This window comes from Rhododendron vialii, chromosome 2a (assembly GCF_030253575.1).
Source record: "Rhododendron vialii isolate Sample 1 chromosome 2a, ASM3025357v1".
NCBI lineage: Eukaryota > Viridiplantae > Streptophyta > Magnoliopsida > Ericales > Ericaceae > Rhododendron > Rhododendron vialii.
The window spans coordinates 42700645-42723944 of record NC_080558.1 but is presented as its reverse complement, the minus strand read 5'-3'; the positions used below and the strand labels follow the sequence as shown (position 1 = coordinate 42723944).

Below are 23300 nucleotides of genomic sequence, written 5' to 3'. Positions count from 1 at the left end.
CTATTAACCAAGGGATAATAATTCCCCTAACATTTGTTACCCAATAGGTAAAGAAAAAGTAAGGTTGACATGAAAGGTTAAAATGACAAGGTTGACTTCTTGGAAGTAATGTACAAGATTCTCATGGTACAAGATTCCCGTATGACTAATCTTGTCACACACACACACACACACACACACACACACACACACACACATATATATATATATATATATATATATATATATTAGTAGACTAGTTGCTATTATCCAATGGGTAATATCTCTTCTAACAATTTTGGACCAAAGGGTAAAGAAAAAGTAAGGTTGACATGACATGATCAAAGATTCTTTTCTTGACTTGTCACATCAAAGTTTTATTGGCCATTAAAACTCTATTACTCAACGGTTACAAGTTTCCTTAGCGGTTATTATCCAAAGGATGAAAGAGAAAGGAACTAGGTAGTTTGGTTTCTCCAACTAACCGGTTAGAAACTAATTATACTAACCATGTAGGGTTTTGAATCAAGGAATGAAATTTCAAAGGACTAAAATCTAATTATAACGAATTATCAGAAAAAAAAAGTAAAAATATAGTTCAAATATTAAACGAGATTTTATTTATTAAAAATCAAAGTCGTTACAAGAAGAACACACATAAATCATTAGGTCAATTAAATCTCAACCATTGCACTAATTTATCTGCACTAATTTATCTTTTTAGGGGCCCACGCCATTGTGTTTTTTATTGTAGATGTTCCCACTGTTAATTGGTTTGTTCCATGCAAAATTCGAATACTGATCCAAACACTAGACGTGTTATGAACCGTTCGATATTTTTTGGTCTCCGGTGCATTGTCAAAGATTTACACGTATCCAACGGTTCCGGAAATATGTGTTTGGTTTTGTGTTCGGGTATTTGTTTATGCAGCAATGCTTTTGTTTTTTTTTTTTGGACATTTAATCTGGCCAAACGAACTGCATGTACTTCTGTGATGGAAAATATTCAAAAAAAAATCACCAATTAAAAGATATCCATTAATTTCTTCTAACATTCAAACTCATTTAGTACAAAGTAAATATGAAGATTTTATTTGAATCGCAATAAAAGATAACTGGGTGAACGTGTAGATGTCGAAAGTAGTGAAGATGAACATCTAGGGTTGGGGTTCAAATCTCACTAACACAAACAGTACTTTTTCTTTGAGCCAAAAAAAGAGAGAGGTAGAATATGCGCTTCAGTTTTAAATTTAACTAGATTCCACAAAGAATTCTTAAAAAATAAGTACTTATTTGTAATTTTCGAACTTAAAACTAATGTATTTATGAAAATAATTTTTCAATTTTTATTGCATCGGTCAAAAAAGATCTCATCGAGATCTATCAAATAAGATCCTAATTGCACAAAAAATTGATTCATTAAGTTCATTATTTTTAAACTTAAAAATTACAAAGAAGTACTTATTTTTTAAGAAACCTCAGCGGAATACGTACGGTACTTCGACAAATACACCAAAAGCTATGCTATCGCCAGAAGATAAAGACTAATTACAAAAAGCCTAAAGACGCCGACGACGAGCGAAAGTCAACAGAAGGCCTAAGGAAAACATAAACAATTCCACGACAACGGTTATTGAACGATGAACTACGATAAACTACAAAAGCCAAAAAACTACCACTCTAAACACTGACCTACCTACCCCATCACACCGAAAATTATAGAAGAAAACTTAAAGCAAAATCTAAACTATAATGCACCACAAGAGAACCACAACTGAGGTAGCTTGAGCCACCAATCACCAAGCAAATCAACCAGTAGAACCTGCCAGAGCCCACTCTAACCGAAGGGACCATGTCGCTGGCTGGATCGCGCTCATATTGAAACGACGGGCAACGCAGATCATGTAGCCCAAAACCTGCAACCACCGTGAAACAATGAAACTCCCAACAACCTACAATTAAAACAAAAGCATGTACTTCATAGTCACAACGTGAATACACACATTCGTGTACTTCATAGGACATGGCTTTCTTAACTCTCATTGCTCTTTATTATTACTGCTATCACTTTTTCAACTGCTGCCAACCACCAGGTTTATGTAGATAGAACCCTCTAATAGGGATAATTAGGATTCCAATGGATTTGGCCAAGTTTGTATGGAAAAGCTAATAAGCGCTTTTTATGGGGTTATATGTTCGAAGTTTATAGAGAACAAACTTTCTAAAACTTAAGGCCATTAGAGGATTTGCCCGGTCGTTAACGTTATGAGCCTATAATTAGTTGAGATGCGAACAAGCTGACTCAGACATTCCTTTATGCTGCATAAAAAATAAAAATGGGATTGTAGGAGTGACTAGTGATGTAACTGTATAAAAAGGCTGTAGGCAGAGAAGTTGGGAAAGGGCCTGTCATGGACGACATTTAAACTCATTCCTAAAGTTTCAATTACCTTTGTTCTTGTGATATTACTGGCGTTCCGCTAATTTTTTTTTTTTGTTTTTTCTTATTTGGTCCTTATTTTAATTTTTTTTTTCGCATTTGTTGATTCTGCGCCTCATTTTTTTTGGTTTTTCAATTTTTCTATCAGTAAAATAAAAAATTATAAGGCGCAAAACTAACAAACGTGGAAAAAAAAAATGAATTAGGACAAAACAAGAAATAACCCCAAAAAAAACTTCAGAAATGATAGAGGTACCGATTTGGGGGAGGGATTTCGTACCGACGGCCACCGGCGGGCCATCTCCGGCCACCGGACGGCCGATCCAAGCCGTCCAAAAATTCTATAAAAAAAAACCGAGGGGCTTCTCGCGGGAATCAATGGCATCCGAGGTGTGTAGGGTGCTTGATCCGAGCACCCCTTTTCGTGTGTATATGTATATACGTGTATATACACGAAAAAGGGATGCTCGGATCAAGCACCCTACACACCTCGGATGCCGTTGATTCCCGCGAAGGGCCCCTCGGTTTTGTTTTTTAGAATTTTTGGACGGCTCGGATCGACCGTCCGGTGGCCGGAGACGGCCCACCGGCGGCCGTCGGTACGAAATCCCTCCCCCCAAATCGGTACATATAGCAACACTCAAAAAACTTAGCGAAACGCCATAAATATAATTTTTCAATAAACTTTTAATGAAATTTGTTCAAATTATTATTATTTTATTTTAATGGTTTAAACCTCTTACTTTGGATTATAAAAACTCCACCTCAAAGGTGGGTCCCCCGGCCCGCAAATTCTGGCTTGATTCTCACGGGCAAGGTACGGAGAGATTCACGTGTACCTAATCTTAACTCATGGACTTTTTGTCATTCTGCCTAAGTGGAATTAGGGTTAAGCTAAAATAATGGCTCATGCTATCGGCTCGAAAAAGTTTGAAAATGTGAATTAAAATTAAAAAAATTAATATGGAACAACATTATAAATAAAAATATCAACTGTTAGTATTTTTTTCCCCTCATTTTAGTGCACTTATTTTATTTTTTTATTTCGGTCATAAATTTTTACTCCTACTTTTTATACTCCTCTTTTCAAAGCTAAGACAAATGATTAATTAAAAAAACATAATGTGAATCAAGTAAAAATAAAAAACAAAAAAAAACACCTGAACAAAAAATTTGAAAGATTTTTTGATTTTCCATCTACAGCCACATGCAACCCCAAATCCCATCACGCAAGATTTGATTTTCCCCGTTTTCCTATCTGGAAAAATCTGTAGGTTTCTCTCCATCAGGTAGTAGCCAATTGTTTGTTTTTTTGGTGTGTGTTTAAGATTTTCCATGGTGTGAATTCAAGGGTTGATATCGTGTTTGTTTTTTCAGAGAGAGAATGTTGTTTACGCTGGAGAGGCAGCTGGAGGAAGCCGGGAACAAGCTGCTTCAACTCCCGCATTCGGTCGATGAAATCCTTTCGCTTCTTGATGTAAGCCCTGATTTTCTAGGGTTTTGTTTTGTTTTGTTTTTTTTTCCCTGACCAGTCCCCTTGCGTTGAATTCTTGGGTTTTTATTTGTTGATTTTTATCTCTTTCCGACGAGTGTCCAGACCAGCTTGTGCAAACCTCTACTAAATCTCGGGAACCTTCGTGAGGTTTGACCTTGCGAACCCTTGGGGCAAGCCTTAAGTGTAATTCATTTTTATTTTCTTTTTTCTAGGGTTTTGTTTTTTTCTGAGTAATTCAAGTGCGTTGAATTCTGGGGTTTTGTTGTTTATTTATTTATTTTCCTCATAACTGAGTGTTGTGGCCAGCTTGCGCGAACATCGACTAATCTGGGACCTTGGTGAGGTTTGACCTAGCAATCTCCTGGGGCAATCCCTTGGGTTGTTGCGTCTCAGGTACCGGTAATCTTGTGCCACTACATGATTGAATTCTGGGTCTTGAATTTGTTTTTCTGCTTTTGCAAAAGCTTTAGATTTGCTGTGCGTGATTTATGAAATTTGGGGCTAGTTTGGAAAATTTCTTCCAATTACTGCAGCTCCTTATTTTCTGTTACTATGACTACTGTCGGTAACAATTAGATGCTTGGAGAACTGACTGAAGTGGGTTCCTCCGCAACTTCTAGGCATTGACTCCCGATAGACGAAATCGCGGGTCGCCAATACGCGTTAGTCCTAATGCGTACTTTACCCAGACGGGACTCTCAAGAATGGCCTCACCCTTTCGGAGGAAAGATGTTTCTCCGTATAGGTGGCGGAGGGTTTCATTTTATTTTTCTTGCTATGTGTCGCTGGATTGGCCTAATCATCTTTCGTCACCACCTAGTATAGTTACATTAGATGTTACATGTTCCGGAAACATTATGCGGGTAAATAATCAAGGTGAATCATATACTGCCATACATGCGGTGGGAAAAATGTATGCTAGTACTTTGGGCGGTGGACTGTGTTTTGTACAAAGGTAGAGTTTTTCGTTTTGTCCATGTTGGGTCTGCAATTGGTGTTTGGATATTTAGACTGGCATTTTGGAAATAGGGAATTGTTCCTGTTCGTGGCTAGAATCTCTTAGGATCTTCGTATTGCAACAAATGCATTGGCTGTTTTTTTCCTTAACCAAGCGGGAAACTTCTGATTTGTGTGCCAAATCATGGTTTTGAACATTACCCTGCTAATACTATTTGAGTCCTTCCGAACATTGTCATGACCATTGTATTCAATATTTTTTGTTAGATGTGTTGCTTACGTTTTCATAATCCAGTACTTGCAATTTGAATGTCTTGCTTGTCCTTAATTTTTTTTATTGGCAACATAAAAAGAAAAAAGAATTGAGTGCACTTCTCTCACAAGAGATAGTTATATGCCAACTGGCAACTGATGGCCTATCATAGTAACGTGAAGGTTAAAAACATGATGATTCCAAATTAAAATTATATCCATACTGCTTTGTTCCAAGCTCAATGTTTTCCTTGACTAAGCAAGACAATTTCTAAGTTTGGTTTGGTTTGGCATGGTGCTTGTGTTGGATGATAGGTTGTATTTGTTTGTCCTCTTGAAGTTCATATGATATACTCATTACCACTTGGGGGAGCATGTTGATAGATAAAATAGATGAAGATAAAATAGACAAGAAGTGATAACTATATGTTGAGTTGTTGATCAGAATGACTCTTATTTGTTAAAACAATTACAAATAGCTCACGAGAATATAGACTTTGCAGCCTCCTTTTTTGTAGACATGCAAAGTTATAGGTTTATATGCATTTGTGTATACTTTTTTGGTTGGTCAGAAAGACGTTATATCACTGTGTATAACTCGTGGAAAATGTAGACTTTGCAGTCCCCTATTGATGGAAAGTTTTAGATTATGCAATTATTTGTTTGTTAGTCATTTCTACTTGTCGTTCTTGTGAATAAGTAGAAAATTATATATTTCTTTTCGTCAGTATACTTGGACATTATTCATGGTTTCTGGATCCCATTCAACTTGGGTTGTATCTTGCAGCTTCCTAATTGTGCATTGTAGTTTTGTTATTTTCCTTTGGTTATTGGCATTATATTTTTTTGTCTTCCTGACTTGGACAATCATGGTATGATGCTACCGATTTTATCTTGAATGGGTATTTGTGTTCCGTGTCTGTAAGAAGTGCGGATTCATTGGCAAAGAGAGAATTGGAGATCGAATGGAGTGTGGAATAGTGGACGTGGAGCAGAGGGAAGAGAGAAACAAAGAGGGAAAGAAATTCGAGGCGGCGAGAGAGTTTAACTTGTGGATGATGGTAAAAAATTCTCAGTGTGAAATTTGCACCAAACAAAACAGCACCTTGTAGCATTATCACCACCCTAAAAAACTCAGCATAATTTCTTAAATTATCCGGAGACTGTTGAGCTCTGGGACTATAAAATCCCAGTTATTGTTCTATTATCATTTTTAGTGGATTTTTTTTTCTTGACTTACAAAATTGCATAATGATTTGTTTGCTTCGTTTCTTAATTTGCTTGTTCATGCTTTTGAACCTTCTTCTTTTGTTATGCTAATAAGCAAGTTGAGAACTACCTCTCGAGGGTGGAGCAGTCACCTTCCAAATCAATGCAAACTGCACTTTCTCCATCTAGGAAGGCATTGGTTGCAGATGAACTTCTGAGGCATTCGAGACGCGGATGTGAAAGTTGCAGTTGCTTCCTGCATCAGTGAGATAACAAGAATTACTGCACCATATGCGCCATATGATGATGATCAGATGAAGGTTCTGGATTTTGTTATTTTTTGTTATTGTATGATAATTTTTTTCTTTTAATTGTCCTTATCAATTTTCATATTATGGATTCACAGGAAATCTTTCAGTTGATTGTGTGGTCCTTTGAAAATTTATCTGACAAGTTCAGTAGATCATATAACAAAAGGACCTTGATTCTTGAAACTGTTGCCACGGTCAGATCATGTTTGGTCATGTTGGGTCTAGAATGTGATGGTCTTATTGTGGAGATGTTCCAGCACTTTCTGAAAGCTATAAGGTAGGATGTAATATTCTGCTGTTTCACAAGTTCTTTGCTTATTCTTTGTTAGAAAAACCAAGCTCTGGTGACATTATTTTCGGACTGTAATATTGATTCTATGTTGTTAAATGAATTTGTAGTAAAGTGCAACACAGTATTTTTTTTTATGGCACAATATTCTCATGAAAAACAATGCTGGAATCTGGTACTAGAGGATTAATGTAGTTTCTAATTTGATTGATCTGTTTCTTTTGTATCTTGTACTTCATGGCTTGCTTAGGATATGTTGCAATTGATTGTTTTTTATCTCTTCAGGTTTTGCTTTATCATTTACAAGCCCTGTGATGGGCATACTTGTGTGCATTAACAGAGGATGGTGTTGTCCCTAGCCAGTGTAACTTTTGTTGGGATCTTGTTGCAATATCACATAAGTCTAGAATCAAGAAGCAGTATTTTTCTTTGACACTGACATTTTGTTGTTGCAATAGTATAGGAGGTGGTGAATCTATTATTTATTTATTTTTGAGTATTAGTTGACTAGAATGACTTAAAACATTAACTAAAATTTTGAAGGTTTCAGTTTGTCAATAAAGCTTGTATCTGAAACTCCGATAAGTGAATGCTTGCATCCACAAGCACAAGATTTTAGTTGTCTCATAAATTTCCCGTTTTGAGTTATATATATCTACTGTTATATTCATGGGGAGCCATGTTACATGGACTAGTGTGTGGGTCTTGGGTGCGGGTGGATATCTAGGGATCCGATTGGTCAAATGTAGACACAAAATATACAGCGATGTGGATTCAAATTTGGATGGAGGTATGGGGATATGCTCAATAAGTATTTAGAAATATTATTTTATCCATGCTCAGATATTGAAAGTTCGCCGAGAATTTTTTTTGGTATGAATTTTGTTGGACCAAGTCACCGAAAACATGAATAAGACAATTAAGGCTCCAAAGTCTCAAGTTTAAACTCTTTAACAATTTGTCACTCTATGAGCCTTGTTCGGCTTCCCTTATTTGACTCGAGCCCAAAAACTCGTAAATCACGATACTTAATGCATGCCATAAATGTCCAAGCTGTGAAAACAAACATTAAATATGTGCTATAAGTATAACAGCCCATAATAGCCCTTAGGTGACATATGCATAGAAACCGGGTGTCCGGCATTGAAATGACTTGTCTGGTACATATTTCCCACCCTCATCCATGTTGACATGTTCGCCCAACATGTACCACATGAGTTGTAACATAGTTGGGGAGCTAACCTTTTACTCACCCCTTTCGTTCCCCGTATTTGCTAATGTTTAATATTTGGGTTCTTAAGAAAAAAGGCATTCTATGTGTGGTAATTTGATTAATTGTTAAGCTTAGAGACCATAGTTGATCCTTGTTTTTGTTGAAATATCTTTAGATAGCTAGTCAGATAGTACTCTGTTTCCATTAAACGATCACCTTCTTCACTACGGTGGGCCTTTGTTGTTTGTTCAGATTCATTCACTGGCTTATGATTTCCTTCGTGATGTAATTGGTGGATGATGTATTTTTCGTTGGGAATTGGCGATATTTTCCGTGGATCTCTGTACCATATAATTAGCATAGAAGGAAAACAAAGGGTGTAAAGATATAATTCTATGAAGTGGGATGCTGTCTTTTCTGAAAAAGGATAAGATATGATGTTCAATGAATAATGCAGCTAACCTTGGGTCCAAAATATACTCTTTTATGCATTTGTTCTTGAATTGATTGTTTAGAAATATTGGGTTTTTTTTTTTGTCGGGATGCGCCACCTAATTTGAATCACATAGTCTTTCTCAATTCACAACCGAATTCTTGTGTGTGTTATCGGGTGTATATCAGGTTGTAGCATTTGGTAATCAAATTTTTTGAAGAATTTGATTTTTCCGAGGTTGAAGATGCACCTTTATTTATACGTTGTGTAATATGTGGTAGTCTGTTGTATTATTTTGCATATATTTACTTCTCTTCGGGTAAAAAAACTTTCCGTAAGCAGATAAACTTTTACTAATAATGTCAGCAGATAAACTTTTACTAATAAGATCGCTTTGCAAAGGTACAGCAATTTGAAAGTGCAAGTGCTATGAAATTGTACATGTTTCTGTTCTCAGCAGCTTATATTTCTTTTCTTGAACATCCAGGGATGATCACCCTGACTATGTCTTTTCCTCCATGGAGACAATTATGACTCTTGTATTGGAGGAAAGCGAAGATATTTCTTTGGAGCTAATCTCTCCCATCCTAGCTAGCTTGAAAAGTGAAAACCAGGTCAAATGTTGTTTGATGGATTCTTCTATCTCTGTTGTTTATTTTTTGAATGTTTCTGAGAAGGGATTTATTACGTCAGGGGGTTCCTGCAATTGTTAAGAAACTGGCGGAGAGAGTAGTTAAAAACTCTGCAATAAAGATAATTACTTCTATATGCAATGGTAAAACTGATGCTGATGGACGTAATGATCGTAATACTTGTGAAGAACAGTCGGTATGCTATCTTACATCTCGACATAACATTCTTTTGTATATGGTTGACTCTAAGTTCTAAGAAGTGGAAGAGTGGATGTGAGAGTGAGAGTGAGAGTGTGCTGTTGTTTGAATAACCTGCCTAGGTAAGAGTAATGAACTTTAGAATGGCTTCGTGGCAATGTCTAAATTGGATATTCTTTGGCATGTCATTATGATAATCTCTATCGTTAGTGTTTCTAAATATTTCTGCTATATATTACCAATCTATGATGCACCGACACCGACACCGAAACCGACACCGGGACACGGGAATTCTAAAAAAATGGGGACACGGACACGGCAGGGGACACGCCACTTGTATATTTATTTATATATATAAATAAATAAATAATTATAGTTTAGCACCCAGAAATTTAAAATATATATAATTTGGTCCCAAATTTTTTTTAAAAAAATTACAGTTTGACCCCTAAATTTTTCAAAAATTACAGTTTGGCCCCCAAAATTTAAAAAAATTACAGTTTGACCCCTGCCGTGTCCCCATCGGTGTCCCCGCCGTGTCCCCAGCGGTGTCCCGCCGTGTCCCCAGCCGTGTCCCCCTCAAAATTTAATATTAAAATATGGGACACGCCACGTGGCGTGTCCCGTACGTATCTCCGAGGTGTCCCGCGGTGTCCCCGTGTCCCCGTGTCCTGACACTGCGATACTTCGACCTTTAGAGGTGTCGGTGCTTCATAGTTACCAATTATAGCCTTGTTCAATTACAAGTAAACAATACCCATAAATAAATGACAATCGACATAAAGGGTTACCCAAATGAATCCAATGATGATGTAGTAAGTGTTGTCATTCCTCCTCTGCAGCTGCAATCACTGTTGGCTTTGTATGCACAAGCATTCCCACTTAACCATCATCTCATTCTAGAAAACCTTTTCCTATATTATGCACAAGCATTCCCACTTAACCACCATCTCAGTTAATTACGCGGGGAAACCTTTTCCTGCAGCTAATTTTGTCAAGGTTGTTATTCTTGGATCAGCTGACTGAAGAAAGCGTGCCAGAGACTCGGCCTGAAGGAGATCATCCTGTTGAGGACATATCTCCTAAGTCAGTTATGAGTAATGGTGTTGCGGAGGCTGGGTGTGCAGACAGAATGGCAGATCGTGAGTCATCAAAGGAGCGGGAGCAGGAGCAAGCTCACCAAACTGATCGGTCTGTTGATACAACTGTAACAATCAATGGCGAACCTGGTGAGTTTAATAGTGGGAAGATAACAAAATCAGATACCAAGGCTGAAGAAACATCCAAGAAGAGAGCAAGGAAACTAAATTCCATAATTAATTCAACTGACTCCTCTCGAGTTGATAGTGATAAAAAAGCTGAATCAACTGCACATCATGGAAGAATTCTTAGCAAGGAAGTCCATACTTCACCTTCTGGGGAGCCATCTGTTGATGTCCCGGTGCCTCCAGCGGATGAGAAAGAAAATATTCAGATGTCCTCTTCTAAAGAAATAGGGAGTGACGCAATGGATGTTGCTTCGCCATCTTCCAGTGGGAATCTTCCTGTTGAGGGCCATCCGGAAAAGGTTGGGCGAGCAAAGAAGATTGACAAATTGATTCGGGAAGTTGCTCCATCTGCTGATTCTAAGGAGGCATCTGATGGTACCTGTGTTTCTGAAGGAAAGCAGCAAAGACGCTCTGGGAAAAAGGCTACTGCTGGGCGTACTACTGAGGAGAGGACTCTAGCTTTGGCAGATAAATCGAAGAGTGAAGATGGGAATACAAATGATTCGGAGGATAAACCATTGAAACTGTGTGTTAAGAAGGTAGATGCAAGAGATAAAAGTGGTGATGGATACTCATTGAAAAATAAGGAAGATGGGAAAAAGCACTGACGTGGAAAAGCTATTTTGAAGAACAATTTAACAAACTCCTCCGCCCAAGATGATGACAAAGTATGGTGTGGTTAGCTTGGGAATTACTCTGTTTTATTTTTTAGACCAGTATCGTAAATGTTTATAACTTATGAACGTTGTAGGAAATGATCCCTTCACCATAGCCTGTCTTGAACTTAGCTAAGAAGGTTGAAGAGGACGCCCCCAAGACAAGTTCCAAGAGAAAGCGCTCATCGGCGAATGACAAAGTTGAAGAGGATGCCCCCATGACAAGTTCCAAGAGAAAGCACACACCAGTGGAAGAGAAAGTTGAAGATGAACCCCCAATACAAGTTCCAAGAAAAAGCGCACACCAGTGAAAAAGAAAGTAAGTATTTTTAGCCCCTTGAAGTTTCCACATGGATTTTTCGGTTTCCAGCGCTTTATTGCTCCAAAAGTACCTGTGCATGCTATAAAGAAAGTGACTGTCGTAATGTAGTTCAACTGCCAATTATGATTTATGACCACCGGTGTACATATATGCCAATGTTTTTGTGGCTGCTGATTTTCGCCCCTGGGGGAGGGTGATATTGTGAATATTCGATCTCATCTTTAAATCAGATGGCATCAATGTCTGCTGCTTTCTGAGTTCAGATCATGTGCGCCCTCTCCGCTCCCACCACAACCACCTCCAATTTTAGGGCTCCTTTTGGCTTCCTTTACCATTCAAGGCTTACTTGTAAGTTTTCTTTTCCGGTCCATGTTAAAAGTTCTAAGCATCTTCAATGGTAGTGTTCATATGTTTTATATTGACCACTATACATCACACTTTAGGTTAACTTCACTGTCTCCTGTTATGCAGCAGGGTTTGAAGTGCTTGCTGTTTGTTTAGACTATGCTGTTGGAGGTCCGATGACAACTCTTTTTGTAGAGATCATAGATAGCTGTTTATTAACTATATTCATCGGATGCCTTGGTTAAGCGATGTGTTAAAAGTACTTTCTGGGCTGGCCTTAACATGGCACACAGAGCTTAAAGGTTCAGAGGTGACACTGTTGGGAATCTTGGGATTCACTTTCTTGAGGTTGAGGTGCATTAGGGACATTTTATTTGCTGTAGTGGCTGTAGAGTAATGCCTGTTGGAGCGCTTAAATCATATCGTCCCTGTCAGCCTTTGGGTAATCTAGATTCATTTTATCCTCTTTTTAAGCCATGGCAGGTCGGGGTTCCCCTTAGTCAGTTTCAAAACTGGGGATTCTATTGGCTCCAAGAATCCAGATTGACGATAAGCATTTTTGGAGACTATTTTGGCAAGGATTGATTGATTCAGTTTTTGCATATTCTCGCAATTTATTAAGGTAGTGATTCTGATGTAATCTGCTTTTGTTATCTGATGAAACCTACACCCAAGGATATTGAGATAAAAGTGACATAGCAGAAAGAATGACGAAAATGGAAAAGATTCTCATGTAAGTGTACACGTCAGCTAGGACTAGGGATATTTTCTTCGTTTCCTTGATACTCTCCCCACCCTGACCCTGCTGCTGAAGCATCCTTCTCCGGTTAATTTAGAGTGAATGATTCTTATGCATTATAATCAGGACACTGAATATCTGGAATACCAGTTGGAAAGGAAAGCCTTCTGTTTTATGTGAGAAGGAAACATTAATTAAGAGATTTGTGATCTTCTTTGATAAAATACGAGAAGGTAAAAAAACCTGAGTTCCTTTAGCTGAAGATATATGGGGAACTGCAAAGAGTTACGTTTAACATTAAATGCTATTAATTGATTCTATGCTGGCAATGTCTTTTCTTTGTTCCTGTGAGTGCTGCAAATGATAGTTGCGAGGATGTGGAGGTTTTGCGTAGTTGCGTTAGCTTTGATTCACCATCATTGCTTTCAGTATGGATGAAGAATTTGCTACACTAACATCATTAGTGAACTCTTCATCTTGTCTCTTGCCCCACGTTTTCTCTACTCTTTCTCTTCTTACTTCCATTTAAGCATTAGGAGGTTTTCGATTTTCCATGGAGCTGATGGGTCCTGTTAACTACGCTGGCAAAAAGGTAAAGACTAAAGAGCATTTTGAGGACATAGAGTGACTGGTTCAACTATTTCATCGAGTGGTAGTAGAGAGGAGGGGATGGATATCCCGGTCACCTAAAACACGTGAACTGGTGAACAAAACATAGTTAAACCTTGCCTGGGAGAACAGAAATTGAGCTATCACTGAGCTTGCTTGGCCTTCAATTTGCGTTTCCATTTAGGTTTGGACCAAAGGTGTCAATCCCGTATTGGCTAGCGTAGCCTTTTCTCTTTTGGGATGGTTTGTATTTGGGACCATTGTGCATCTCAGAACCGTTTCAGATTTACTGCTCTGAATACATCATATGTCTTCAATATGTTTATGAATAACCGCAAAACATGAAATAGAGAAATGAAACAAGTTCTAACACTTCAATGAACCTCTGCATTGGTTCTAAGAGCAAATTAACGTAATTCATATATATTTTAGAATCATAAACCATCAGATACATATACATTGACTATACCAAAGCAAGTTCTATGATAGTTTTTCAGAACAATAAACTATTGATTACTGACGTTAGGGCAAGACAAATGTTTTGAGAAAAAAATAACCTAGTACATATGGACTCCAATTTTTTTGAATTACCTTAAGCTCTAGCCTTTTTTCTAATCAAAAAGAATATCCCAGTCATTTTGTACTAGCCTTGTTGACTCCTTCCAAAAAACTCATGTTTATTTTAGTCGAAAATTCTGAAATATGACCGAAACAACCCCGTAAAAGCCGGTACGCAAGGTATTCACTGGAACAGCCTTGTATTTTGGGTGGTTTACACCAAGATACATGCGCCTTTAGTTGCGGTACGGTACGTACTGCGCGGTACCATATGGGATTGACAACTATGGTTTGAACAGCTAAAGCTGTGGATTGAATTGGGAGAGAAGTGAGAACCTAGCAAGAATTACATTCCTCTGTTTATATCCATGGCTTTGAACTCCTTTTTTGCACTTCTTAAGTAATTTTTTCTGTCCATTGTACTTTTTGAAATTTGAACCAATTCTAACCAGGTTACTCTGTTATCATTTCAGGCATCTGATGCTGTAGTGTATGGGCGTAACCTGGTTGATTCTAAGGTTAAGGTTTGGTGGACAGATGATGAGAAGTAAGTACTTCCAATATGTTTTATATGTATTGGCCACTGACAAGCACTAGCTGAAGAACAATAATTTGAAAAGTGTATCTGCATTTTTTTCACGTATTTTTTCCTTCTAGTATTTGAAAAGTGTCTTTATTTTTTTCGCTTATTTTTTCCTTCTATTATGATGCCTTGTCTTCTGTGCATTATTGAAAAACCTTTAAAAACCTATTTTAAATTTATTGAACAGCTCTGATCATTTGCGTGAAACTCCGATTAGTGTTGTGTCAAAAGTTGTGTCAACTTTTGTGTGAAGGGAACCGTCATTTATGGATGTGTTGTGATAGTGTAGTGTGTATTGTCTAACTTCCGATTGCAACACGTTCATTTTCTGGTTAATTTCTCTGTTGTTATGTAATGTTATGTTAATGAATTCAAATCCAGCTCAACTTGATGACGTGTTTATGTTGATGATCTTATGGCGTATAATGTGAAAATGTACGGTAAAAGTTGGGGGTTTTACTAGTCTATCTGCATAGTCACGTAAGAGCATAGTTCCGAAGAAGAAATATTTCTATTTCACATATATGGTTCCAGATACATCTTGGGGATTATTGTTCCAGTGTTTGTCTAAGAGACCTGCAGTTTGAATGCTTTCCGGGGTGATTATTGTCTCTCTTTGCAGGTCAAGTTGTCCATAAATTGAACTGATGAATCTTTATTCTCACTCTATTTGTTCCTTCTGGTATGATGTCTTGTCTTCTGTTGTGCTGTTTGATTGTGTTGTGTCGTTGTACTTTAACATTTTGTAATTGCTTCTTTTCAACTCTCTGTTTGATAAAGCATCAAGCTTTGTGACATGTTGGTTTTGTAGCTATTGTGTGCACAATTTGAAACATGTGTCGTAACACTCAGCTATTCTGCGGAGTTTTCTGCATCATAACCTACACCTAAGAGTGCCTGTGGTCATCTCTCTTTCTAGAAAAATATCTTCACCTGAGAGCATTGTTGCTTACGAAAACTGTTGCAGTTTTACATTTGCATTTCTGTTCACTTCTTAATCCCTTGTAGTTCCAGGCGTTTGTCTGGACTTCTTGGAGATGGAATGCTTTCCTACTTCATCATTGCATATCTTTGTGACACACGATGACAGTAATTATTACTCCCGCTTTGGCTATAAAAAACGGAAAGAATTTGTTCTGACCATGGTTCAAAGTGTTATCACCTACATGCTATATAAACCATAGATAGGGATATTAATCATGATCGCTGAAATGTACTTTTGTTACTTGCAGGTTCTATGAAGGTGTTGTTGTTTCATATGATCCTGTTAAAAAGAAGCATAAGGTTAGCATGCTCGTCCTCGCTAGGTTCTCGTTAGGCGTGCGATAGCTATTTAGGTTTGCTTGCATGTTATTAGCTTTGTAGCCGGTGTTGAGCTGATTCCGTGATCCGTTATTTTTTGCATTCTTGAATAGGTTTCGTACACGGATGGTGATAAAGAAGTACTAAATCTAAGACAGGAAAAATGGGAGTTTGTCGGAGATGACTCTATGTCAGATGAGGTGGGTTATTGGAAGGGTCACATTTTAGTTCTTGATACTTTTATTTTTTGTGCTAATGGCGGTAAATATATTTTTTGGCAGGAACAAGCAGCTGAATGCCGAAGTCCTGGTCCTTCCCATGAAATGTACGTGTTGTTTCCATTGATTTGTGCCCCAACTATTTGCAAAATTCCAGAACAAAGAATATATGATGTTAGATAGCTCAATGGATACGTATAGTAACAAATCTAGATGCTACTTCTGACCCCATTTTTTTATACTGAAAATCAGCATTTTTGTTTCTGTTGATAATATCCTTTGTGCATGTTTTGTGGTGATTCTACTAATGTGTTACTGCACATGTTTATATAGCCCTGGACTTCTCTAACTTGTGAGTACTTCTTTCCTGCCACCAGGCAGAAAAAGAAGTACTCACAAGTCATAGAAGTCCAGGGCTATACAAACATGTGCAGTAATCATAATTTCTTGGTGTATTGTTTGTGTTGATTTCTGAAATATAATCATAATTCAAACTCAATTGAAAAATTGTTTCAAGAGGTGGAGGTGCTTCCTCTAGCAAATCAAAAGGAGCAGATGCAAAATTTGATCGTAAATCCAGAGTCGATGCCATATTTTCGGATAACAAGTCTGGTGATAAAACTGAGGATGCTGGGGATGGTAAATTGGAGGATCTTTCTAAAAAAGCTCGTCCTAAATCTAATGCTGATGGCTCCCCAGCAGATGGGAAATCCAAAGGCGATGGTGGAACACCAAAGACCGGCCCGAAGCCAAAGTCAGGAAATCCAGAGGAGAATGGCCATGATAATAGGCAAGGGGATGAAGAGGAGGGTGGGGAAGAGGCTGCTGGTTTAGTGGAGGTCCGAGAGGGATTCGGCAATGTGAATGTAGGGCCGACTGTCGAGTCTCTTGTTCTAAATTTGGCGTCTTCTAGCTTGCAGGAGGAGACGAATGAGCGTGATTCGGCTCCTTGGACATATGAGAGAGAGACAGTTTGTGGTCCTCGTTGGTGGAGAGAGGGCGACTTTGTGGTGTCATGCGTTCCCGATGGGAGCGTCATCGTGACATTGAAAACGAAGGAGGAAATCAAGTTGTCTCCTGGTGCTTTGTTTGCCGAGGTTCGGGAGGAGCATCGACCTTTATTGTCTGACATCTTTTTTCAGTGGCCCAGTACCTTTGTTCGGCTTGGCGATGTGAGTGCAATTTCTAGAAAGTTTGCTCTAGATTCCTTGGTATCTTTTGTGGAGGTGTTGGAGAATGTGAGTTTTCCCAAGGCTACACCCGAAGATTTTGAAGTTGTGTACAATGGTCTGGAGACATTGGTATGTTATCGACTGGAGGTTGATTGGCTCCGTAAGAGGATAGATCAGATGGCTTCACTTCTTGAGCTCCCGGTTGTGCGGGACCGGTTGGAGAAGGTAAGCAAGGAGTTGGAGGAGATTCAAGTGGTGGCGATGCGGTTGAAAGACAAGAAGAAAGGGCTTGAAGGACGAGTAGCCGAACTTGAGAGTGTCAGCTCGGGAAGGTTTGACATGTCTAGTCACGCGGGTCAAGGTTTGAGGCGGTGAAGGAGTATTTTGCACTCGGGCGGTTCACTTTTTTTGGTTTATTCTCATCTCCTCTGTTAATTTTTGAATGGTCATGTTTTATGAGCAGTAGTAGGGGTAGCATTGGGCGTGTAATGAATTAGCGAAAGATTTGGAGGAAGAGCGTTTTGGTAGTTTGCCTTCCTTTCGTACTGCTGTCGTTATTTGTAAATAGACTTTTGGTAGTTTGCTTCTTTTTGTACTTCCATCCTTTTTTGTGAACAGACTTTTGGTAACGAATGCACGGAGTTTCCTTGTCTTGCAACCTCTTTGTGTTTGCCGTTTTGCCCTTGTTGATCTCTCTTTGTGTTTGCCGTTTTGCCCTTGTTGATCTCTTTTGCAAATTGCGTGAGAAATCCTCTCCGTTCCCTTTGGCGGAATCGCGTGAATTTTGGAGCATGAAAGAGAGCTTGACTCTAGAAGGGGAGTATTTTCCAGATTTCTCCCCCTTGTTTTTTGTTTGGAGGTATAAGAACATTGAGGCCTGAGGGAGGGAGAGAACTGTATGGCAGTGGGACTCGTGTATTTGTGCGATGAGCGGGGGAGGCGAAAGTATTGGTAGACAATATCTATGGGTGATTAAAAGTGAGGAGACGCTCGGTTTTATTACAATTTCAACGCCGATTCGTAGATAGAGACGATCTTGTGGTGCTTTGGCTGTCAACCAATGCTAATCATATTGGTTGCCCAAGCATAGGGTGGGATGGTCGTCAAGCCCCCGATTAGGGTAGGCTTGCGATTCTCATGGCGCGGTGGCTGAGAACATTGGTATACCATAACTCTATGGGTGATCAAGAGCGAGAAGGACCTCGGTAGATGTGATCCTATGGTGCTTTGGTTGTCAACCAATCATATATACTGATCTTAACTCATCGACTTCTTGTAAATTCTACCAAAGTGGAATTATGGCTGAGCTAAAATAAATTTGTCTTGTCGAGACGAATCGGAAAAGTAAATTTTTTTTACTTTTACCCAAATATTTTGATCGATGACCACTTCTAAGCTCAAAAAGTCGACAAAATTGTCTCAAAACGAACAAGCGCGAAAAAAAGTTAAATGAGGACAAAAATGATAACTTTTAGAAAAAGTTAAGCGGAACGGGGCCTAAGGTTTTGTTCTTATGCACTTAACTTAAAATAAGTTGGTTTGTCATTATTTGATTTTTTTCGCATTTGTTAGTTTTGCACCAAACTTTTGTGGATTATTGATTTGTCTCGACGAGAGGAATTAAAAAAGTAAAAAGTTATACTTTTACGCAAATATTTTGAGAAATAACCATTTTTTAGCAGAAAAAATGAAATACGTTGAATTATTTTGAAATATAAATATGAAAATGTGAATCAAAATTGAAAACATCAATATAAAACGATATCAATACACTTGTAATAAAAGAACCCAGCATGGTAAGCGAAGGCATGGTGTGAAATTATATTATTGCCCTCCAAACTTTTTCTTTTCATTTTGCCCTTGCAAGTGTTGGCGTTTGGGTAGTTTTGGTATTTGACATTATCAATCAATACATTTGTAATTAAAGAATGTAGGAGGCAAGCCAAGCCACTTGGTGAAATGACCGATTTGCCCTTGTGGTTTGTTAGGAGAGTGGCTACACCAAGCATAGCCATAATGTGATTTAACATAAATGCCTTCCTTTATTTATGATGAAAGAGATATTTTTGTAGTTTGGTATTTTGTTGGAGGGCAAAATAGAGAATTGTGTGTGGCATAGCCACATCGTGAAAAGATGATTTTGCCCTTGTAGTTTTTAAAGGGATCGTATTGGACTTTTGAAGGTATTTTGGACTTATCCTGTTTAAGAAAATTGAATGACTATCCTTATTTTGTGTTTTTTTTTCTTCTTAATTTATGGCTTACTTTTGACTTTTGAAGTACTTTTCCCCCTTTTAATTTATGGCAAATGTTACTTTGTCAAGAAGAAAATGAGGTACATTGTGAAAAGATGAATTTGCCCTTTTAATTTGGCAAGGATGGATTTAAGAGGTTGAGGTATTTTATGTAGCTTGATATTGAGTTTAAAGGCAAAAGGGAGAAGAGTGGCAAGCATAGCCATTTGATGAATATATGAAATTACCCTTGTAGTTTGGCAATAGTAGATTTAGGTGGGGTATTTTAGGTATTTTTTTGTTTTCCTTTGCTTAGTAAAGAAGAAAATGCTTTTCGGGGGTATTTTAGGTATTTTAAGTCCTCCTTTTCTTAGTCAAGAAGAAAATGTTTTTTGGGAATATTTTAGGTATTTTAAGTCCTCCTTCTCTTAGTCAAGAAAAAAAGACTTTTCGAAGGTATTTTAGGTATTTTAAGTCTTCATTTTCTTAGTCAAGAAGAAAAGGCTTTTCCATAATTTGAGGGTATTGAATCTACTTAAAAACCTCTCTCTCTCTCTCTCTCTCTCTCTCTCTCGGCTGCAAATTCGCCTTCTTCATTACTGCTCAGAAGGTCCTGATCTCTTTTTTAGTTCATATGCTGTTTAATTTAGTATTGCATAAATTTGTTGGCATGAAATTGTCATATCCATATTATTGAATGTTTACATACGCTTGGAGTTGCAGGAGGATTATAATCTATTGTAACCATAAAAGCAATCAACACTAGCTGGCTGCATCCAACCATTAACCAATGTGTACTGCACCGAAAGCTCATTCCTGTAATTATGCTAAAATTTTCTTAGTTATTCTATTTTATGATGCACTTCATGTCCTTATGGTTCTCTAATTTTGCAGAACTTGGAGTCTGATGTTACAGTCGACACTGTTCCAAACGTGAAGAGCATGAAGTCCATGTTGGTACGTATTTTAGTCCCTCTTTTTAAAAATTATGAAACCGCAGAAGCATAATGCTTAATCCATACATGCGGTTTATCTGTACTACTTCTTTTAAATGTACGAAGGTGTTTTCTACTTTTTGTTTTCCACAAATGCCACGACCACTTGCAATTTATACTTTGCCCCATCCTACGCCTCTTCCCAACCAACACAAAACAGTTACAAACAGAACACCAATGGGTGCCTCTTAAATAAATAAAGTACTTACAAAACGGTTACAAAGTAATTGCAACAGACACAACTAATTGCATAACAAACAAGCAAAATAATAATTTTGGAAAACTAATTATATAAATAGTCTGATGCACCCAAATTGAAGTGGTGCGTGGCTAATGTCTTCCTAACTAAACCCTGCATGTATGGCTTTTCGAATATGGACCAGTGCGTGGCTTTTCAGTAATGAACCGAACCAGTGCAAGGTTTGGAACATTGCATCAGTTGGTTTCGAACCATTGCTACTTTTCGATCGTGATCCTCTGTGAACTGAATGGTACAGTTTCGGACAGTCATTTGCATGCCTATATAAACAGATTGTGTACAGCCATTTCATGCCTCCAAAAATCAGAGAGCACACATATACTTCCGCATATATAGTCCGAGAGAGCTCTGCATAGTTTCCGTCCGTGGGGCATGCATTCGAAGTGTTGCGTTTGCGTGCATAAAGATCGTTGCATCTTGGGAAGCGGATGTCTAAAATCGTGAGCACCTTGGCAAGGGCAAAATTTGCTTTTAAGGACACAGTGACCCATTCATTGGACTTGATCTACTTAATATTTTCGGAGTCGATAGTTTGTGAGTTGTGTTTTTCGATCCCGTTTACTGTTGTTGTTCAATCTATTTTTCCATTGGGCTAATTAGTTGTAATACACAGTTTGTAATACGCACTGCAGTACTGCACTGGTCCATATTTGAAAAGCCATGCAATGGTTTAGTTAGGAAGACATTAGCCACGCACCACTTCGATTTGGGTGCAAAACCGTGGAAGTAAATTCAGGCTAAGTTAAAATAAGATTGGCGCAAAAAGAAAAGAAAATAACTCTTATTCCAATTTATTTTAATCAAAGCCCGAGACTGAGTGGCGGTTCCTTCCATACCGAATGACCGATAATATTTACGACTTTGATCTCAATGACATACCCGCTCCAAAAAGAACTACAAATTCAACGATACTTGGGCTTCAAACAAACCACGTGCAACGCACGTGGCAAAACGACTAGTTGGTTAAAAACCAAGGACCTTTAAGTGCCTTTGTTACATGTTTTTGCTTTGTTGGTAATGAAGACAATATATCTTTCGCAACCTATATAATAATCAAACATTTGAACATTTTGTTATCCAAATTCCTCATATTCCAACATTGCTTAGCAAATAAATAATATTTCAACATTCATTAATCAAATTTGCCTATTTCGTGCAGGTATCTCCAACTTATTTGGCTTTGGTGGGGATAATGTGGTGGTTGTTTTCGCTCCATTCAAGCCCTAGATGAAGGTAAATCGAAGTAGCCTCTCTTTTCACCTTTTTCCTTTTGGAAAAATTTGATTTTGGTATTATTTTGATTTTCTAAAGCATAACTACAAAATATTCAAGTATATCACGATTTCGTCATTTTATGATATTTGAGTGATGGCTGTTGAAGTTGAACCGCTGAATGTACTCGAAAAGTATATAGTTTGCGGTATGAACAAAAATAACATATGTATATTAACTTCCTAACTATCAATTAAATTAATGAGCACGCGGAAACGTGCAAAGTACGAGCATTACACTAGCATATGTATTACAAAACAATAGCCAACGGTCAATTTCAATGTTGATCAGATATCTGTGATCCAAGCTATTTTAATTGCAAGAAGTACCAAATTGTACAAGATTAATTAAAATCCAAGTACAATTTGCCCTCGATGCATGTGGTGTAGCGGGTGAGTATTTGCAGGCTTATTGTGAGCTTTGGATGTTTAAGTTGATACACAAGTTTGATATATTTAAAAAAAAAAAAAGCAATAAGATCAACGAAAGATCTCTTTTCCTCTCTCGGAAAGGATCAACAAACTACAAATCTTTCGCCAAGCGAAATGTTTCAAAAAAATTGATATTCAATATCTGAAACTCTAATCACTAGATTTGCATTTCCAGTAGAGGAAATGAAGATTAATTATTTCCCTCCTAATCCACAAAATCAAAGAAGTCATGAAACAAACAAGTGATAGTCAAGTAACATTAACTCACACCCCAGCCTACAACTCTTAATAGTCCAGTAACATTAACTAAAACACACCCCTATTTACAACCAACCCCTACTTTCCTCATCTTCAACACCACCGGTCAACCTTGTGGCCAACTCCGGAGGCTGCATAATCCATTACCTTTTGTTGTGACAAGTCGTATGGATACAATGAGTTTGCTGATACAAACTTCACCATCTGATTCTCATCAAAAACTTGTGGAGGCAACCAACCGATGGGGTGAGGGTTGATTAGGCCACCATCTACTTCAAAAGTCTCTTTTCCACCCAAAATCGAAGGTTCATTGTAAAATGTTTCTTGATTATACTCTAACTTATTCAGGCCAATTGTGTGCTCAGGATTTGCTTCCTGTGGTTGGCACATTGACTGCAATCTGGCAAGGAGTTTTCTCTCTTTAGACCACTCATTCTGTGACTCACTAAGAAAATGGTTTTCAAAGCCAAAAAGAAACCCTGTGTTTGGATCCACCCATTGATTCTCAAGTGCAGAATCAGTACTATTTTGCTTTCTCCATTGACACTTGAAAACTGTCATTAGGAAAACAACCCAAAAGAAATGAAATTGACTAATTAACTTTTTAGATTTAGAAGAATGAACATTAGAAAACTCTATTCTGTGGACTCAAAAAAAATTCATTTTATAGG

General features: G+C 37.9%; 1 protein-coding gene and 1 pseudogene across 1 annotated transcript in view; both read left to right on the top strand.

The window, feature by feature from the left end:
• The first annotated feature begins 3291 nt into the window (after positions 1–3291).
• LOC131317865 (sister chromatid cohesion protein PDS5 homolog C-like) lies at positions 3292–16115 on the top strand (annotated as a pseudogene).
• LOC131317866 (uncharacterized) overlaps positions 12656–23300 on the top strand; it is a 27430-nt gene continuing 16785 nt past the window's right edge. The window contains exon 1 of the mRNA XM_058347543.1: positions 12656–13277. The gene's annotated coding sequence lies outside the window, so the exon portion shown is untranslated. The remainder of the gene's footprint in view (positions 13278–23300) is intronic.